General features: G+C 50.0%; 1 protein-coding gene across 1 annotated transcript in view; it reads right to left on the bottom strand.

Annotated features, from left to right (window-relative positions):
* SCGN (secretagogin, EF-hand calcium binding protein) overlaps positions 1-5,638 on the bottom strand; it is a 48,536-nt gene that overhangs the window by 9,754 nt on the left and 33,144 nt on the right. The gene's annotated exons all lie outside the window — the stretch shown is intronic.

Raw genomic sequence — 5,638 nt, 5'->3', positions numbered from 1 at the left:
CTTCCTCCTACAGCCTGCCTCCCTCTTGCTCCCCATGCCTGTGCTTGCCTCTGTTCCCCGATTCCCTCCCCCACCCCCTTACCCTCTGCTGCAGCTTTGCTCCTCCAGAGCAGTCAATAGTAGTATGGCCCCAGCCCAGCCAGGCCCCTTCCTCCATCACCCTATGCACCCCCTGAGCCTCACCTGCTCCCCTGTTCCCTGCCCCCACTACCCCCTCACTTTCTATTTCAGCTCTGCTCCCACTCTGAGGAAGTCTGCAGCAATCTGGCCCCAGCACAGTCTGGCTAGGGTGGAGTGGGGGCACCTCCTGGCCAGGCAGGGTCAGGGCTGAAAGGACTGGAGCTGGAACAATAGGTAAGTGCGGGGGGTAGCTGTGGGGAGGGGAGCAGGCACAGGCACGGTGGGGGACAAAGAGGGAGCAGGCTGCAGGTTTCCCCCCACACCAGTCTCCCCAACACTCACCCTGACCATGTGCTCCTCACTCCCCCACCCCTGGGGCCTGGGGCCAAAGCCAGAGCTGAGCTACTGCCTGCCCTGGTACTTGAATCCTAGATGAAGCTTTTTCCTCCTGATGCTGACCGCAGGGGGTTGGGGGGAGGGGAGGAGGCAGACGGGGGTTACAACCTTCTTTTGGATTTGAGCAAATATGGTAAAATTATACAGTTGTTTTAATGCCAAGCTATACAACATTGCAAAGTGTTTGGGTAAATTCACTGTTGAAATTTTTAATAGAATTAGACCAGAGATGCTTCTAGACTAAGAGAGCAAGTTAAAATAATCGTTTTTGAGGCATGAGCTGGAACTGACTTTGCAAAACGTCATTTGTTACTCTTTTCTATAATGCAAAACAAAAACTATCATTGGCTTTTAATTCAAGTCCTCTATGCAGCAACAAAAAGGCCTGAACTTTCTCAGGCAGGTACCGTGGGGAAGGTTACTGGAAAATGAGAGCGGAAGAATAGCATAGGATCATAAGCCTGATTTAAAGTGAGTAACAGTGACATGGTTCTGTATTTGATTATGTCAGTATCGTGTGTAACTTGATTCAACAAAGTTTGAACAAGTAATGAGCTTTCCCTCTACATGGAACTAAGCATTAGGGCAGGTAGCTAAATATAGGTTCTTGAACTGCTTGTTAATTACAGTCTGTGCTTTTATGAACAAGGTAATAATGGATGCAAGGGGTTTCTGAATGAGAAAGAAAGACGTATGCTCGGTCTTGCAATGATTGAGTCCATTGGCGATGTGTAGGGGGTGCACGTGGGTGCACATGCACCCCCTGAGATTGGCTATGCACTCCCTGGAAGCACCAGCCACAAAACCAGAAGTGTACCTCCGGTTTTGCTGCTGGCTTGGTGATCAGCTGCTGGGGGATCCCCTCTCCCCAGCCAGCGATCAGCTGCTGGGGGACCCCCCTGCCATCAGCGATCTGGTGCTTCCCAGACTTGGGAGGTACCAGTTACCCATGATTGAGTCCATCACTGTGACAGAAAAAAATGTTTCAAGGATGATAAGAGTACAAGAGGAAGGATCAGGGAAAATGTGGGTCCCTTACTGAATGGGGGAGGCAACCTAGTGACAGAGGATGCAGAAAAGGCTGAAGTGGCTCAATGCCTTTTTCACCTCAGTCTTCATAGGCAAGGTCAGCTCCCAGACTGCTGTACCTTGTTTAGGGAGGAGGTGAGCAGCCAACAGTGGCAAAAAAACAGGTTAGGGACTATTTAGAAAAAACGGACATATACAAATCCATGAGGCCAGATGGATTGCAGAGCCACTGGCCATCATCTTTGAAAACTCATGATGATCAGGATAGGTCCCAGATGATTGGAAAAGAACAAATACAGTGCCCATATTTAAGTAAGATAAGAGAGAGGATCCAGGGTATTATAGACCAGTCAGCCACCAAGAAAATGGGTGGGACAGCCACCTCAGTCCCTGGAAAAATCATGGAGCAGATTCTCAAAGAATCCATTTCTAAGCACTTGGAGAAGAACAAGGTGATTAGGAACAGTCAGCATGGATTCACCAAGGGCAAGTCATGCCTGACCAACCTTACTGCCTTCTATGATGAGAAGACTGGCTTTGGATGCAGGAAGACCAGTGGCTGCAGTATACCTTGATTTCACCAAGGCTTTCGATACAGACTCCTACAACATTTTTGCAGGCAAGCTAAGGAAGGATGGTCTGGATAAATGGACTGTAAGGTGGATAGAAAACTGGCTGGAGCATCAGGCTCAGAGGGTAGTAATCAATGGCTTGATGTTTAGTTGGCAGCTGGTATCAAGTGGAGTGTTTTAGAGGTTGGTCCTGGGTCTGGTTTTATTCAATATCTTCATCAATGACTTGGAAATAGCAGAGAGTACACCCTCCGCAAGTTTGCAGATGACACCAAGCTGGAGGAGGAGTATACATATACTGGAAGGTAGGGTTCAGATTCAGAGTGACCTAGACAAATTGGAGGATTGAGCCAAAAGGAATCTCATGAGGTTCAACAAGGACAAGTGCAAAGTCCTGCACTTAGGATGGAACAATCCCATGGCACCAGTACAGGTATGGGCAACTGGTGCCTCCCAAGTCTTGGGGGGCACCAGTGGGACATGACCCGGGGAGGTCCCCCCAGTGGCCAGCCAGCGGGGTGGAAAGTCCCCCAGTGACCGGTTGCTGAGCTCACTGGCAGCATGGTGGCGATAGAAGTGCTGGCACTTCTGCCACTGGCACTTCTGCCACCGATCTGCTGCTGGCAGAGCCAATTTTTGAGGGTGGCACAAGTGCTCTCCATGCTCCCCTACCAGCTGGAGCACTTGCTGTTAGTGGGGGGCACCAGCACTCTCAGGGGGGGCACATGCCCTCCACCCCCCATGTTCCCCCTACGCGTTGCCTGTGAATACAGGCTGGGGGCTGACTACCTGGGAAGCAGCTCTGCAAAAAAGAATCTGGGTGTTACAATGGACAATAAGCTGAATATGAGCCAGCAGTGTGCCCTTGTCGCCAAGAAAGCTAATGGCATACTGGGCTCTATTGGTAGGAGCGTTGCCAGCAGGTCAAGGGAAGTGATTATTCCCCTCTATTCAGCACTGGCGAGGCCACATCTGGAGTACCGTGTTCAGTTTAGGGCCCCCCACCACAGAAAGGATGTGGACAAACTGGAGAGAGTCCAGCAGAAGACAACGAAAATAGTGAGTGGGCCGGGGCACATGACTTATGAGGAGAGGCAGAGGGAACTGGGCTTATTTAGTCTAGAGAAGAGAAGACTGAGTGGGGATTTAATAGCAGCCTTCAACTACCTGAAGAGGGGTTTGAAAGAGGATGCAGCTAGACTATTCTCCGTGGTGACCGATGACAGAATGAAGAACAAGTTGCAGCAGGGGAAGTATAGGTTAGATATTAGGAAGAATTTTCTCACTAGGAGGGTAGTAAAACACTGGAACAGGTTACCCAGAGAGGTTGTGGAATCTCCATCTTGGGAGTTTTTTAAGACTCAACTAGAAAAAGCCTTGGCTGGGATGATCTAGTTGGGGATGATCTTGCTTTGAGCACGGGGTTCACTAGATGACTTCCTGAGGTCCCTTCCAACCCTAATTTTCTATGATTCTATGATAGTTTCTTTGCAGGTTAGAAAAAAAAATCTTCCACAACTGCATATAGAGCTGCTGGTATTGAAGTCACTGAGGTAAGGACCTTGCGATATGGATCACTAACAATATCCTAGAAAACAGACTCTCTGGGCCTGATTCTTCTTTGCTTGGTGACCTCAAGCAGTAATTTGTGTCTGAGCAAAATGAACAAAAAATGCTACCAGATCAGAATAGACACATTTCTATCCTCTCTCTGCATAGCTGTGAATGATCATTCAAGTTCTAAATAGTAGGAAAACAGGCACAGAGATGATATTTCATTTATAATGCTTTGTCAATTAATAATATGTGTAAGCAAAATGGTGAAAAGTATCAGAAAGCAGGTGTGGGGAAAAGGCTGTGAAGGAATATTAACAGAGCTGAAGAGACCTGAGACAGAGAGGTGAGAGAGAAGGATATGTTAACTATGAGTATGGCCAGGTACAACATTTGGAATATCTTGGAAACATTTAAAAAAGGTATTGTTTCAACCACAGGGCAACTGTATAGCCCTTGTGGTGTCTGCTGGCTGGATTCCAGTGCAACCAGGGGTGGGTGAGTGGGGCATCAAGCTTGGACACTGGGTTAGAGGAGGCACTGGGATGGCTCCACTCACCCCAGTCATCTTTACCACAGTGGGAGCAGCCCTGTACTATCTTTCTATAGGAAGTGGACACACACAGTCCCATGCCCAGTGGTGTTCCTTGCAGGGCAGGGGTGGGCAATTATTTCGGGCAGAGGGTTCACTTAATTAGTTTTGGCAAGCCATCGAGGGCCACATGGCAGGTAGCCAGGGGCAGAAAAATATTAATTTTCTAAATTTTTTAGGGACCCCATGGCCCAGATAGAATGGCCTGGCAGGCTGCATCCGGCCCACAGGCCACATTTTGCCCACCCCTGTTGTAGGGGGCGGGAGGTGCAATGACATCCCCAACCAGAAGGCTTTGTCACAGGAGGCACAGCCCTGCACCTGGGGTGGGGAGGGAGCAGGGAACAGGGAACCAGGAGTAGACCCTGAGGAGCCCATGTCATTGCCTGTTCCTCAGTGGCAGCTGCTCAAGCCTGTGCTGCTATAGCTACAGCTGTGACGGCAGCAGCTATCACTGGAATGAGGAGAGCTGGGCAGGTAAAACTTCTCTCCCCCTTCCTTCTTCCCATGCTCCTGCTCTCCACTGGTCAGCATAATACCTTCCCAAACCCCCACTTCTGCCCTGGGCACTGAAAGAGCTTGCTATGACTTTGCTGGAGCACCTCTCCTAGCACTCCCTGACTTCAGTAGCTTGTGGCACTCTGGAGGGAGTGGGGGAGCAGAGTGCTGAGTGCTCTCCCTGTGCCCTCCAGAATACGGAGAGCAGACCCCCGCCCAGAGAGGTACAGGGATTTGGGCTGTTGAGGAGGAAGTCTGACTCTGGTGGCAGGGGCATGGAGAGCTCATGGCATGGAGGGGGTGCTGTGCAAAGGTCTTGGTGGGAGGAGGGGAAGGGATGTGGGGTCCAAGTTGGGACCCAGCAGCTCCACAGGTGCTGGAACAGTGCTCGGGCACCTAGCTGTGGTGCCCCAAGCATCCTGGGACCTGGCAGCAGAACCCTTGATAAAATGCCTTTCATGGTACAGAATTGCCCCTTGGTTGCCCTTCTCCATGCAAGTCCAGGTGGCTTTGTTGGAACAGCTGCACCAGGAGTCTCCCACAGAGATCCTGCCCTGCCAAGCACAATGAACTCTGACTTCTCAAGGAGTCAAGGGGACTCAGTGCTTCACACAATCAACTCCATTCTCTATATTTTATGTGGGACACCATTGTGGGGGGTTGGGGGTTGCCAGTAGGCCTGTGCGAATAGGAAAGTATTTGATTTGGATTCAGTTTTGGCCAATTTGGAGGATAGTGATTCGATTCAATGACTCAAATCACTGTCCCCATTCCATGTGGCCAAATCAGAATTGGAGATTCAGAGAGATTCGGTGATTTGGATTTGCCAGGGAAAGGCAGGCACAGACAGGTGGCTTCAGGTTCTCCCATGGTTCCT

The sequence above is a fragment of the Alligator sinensis genome, unplaced genomic scaffold (genome assembly GCF_000455745.1).
Source record: "Alligator sinensis unplaced genomic scaffold, ASM45574v1 scaffold969_2, whole genome shotgun sequence".
NCBI lineage: Eukaryota > Metazoa > Chordata > Crocodylia > Alligatoridae > Alligator > Alligator sinensis.
The sequence above is the reverse complement of the archived record's forward strand: the minus strand, read 5'-3'. Positions and strand labels throughout refer to the sequence as shown.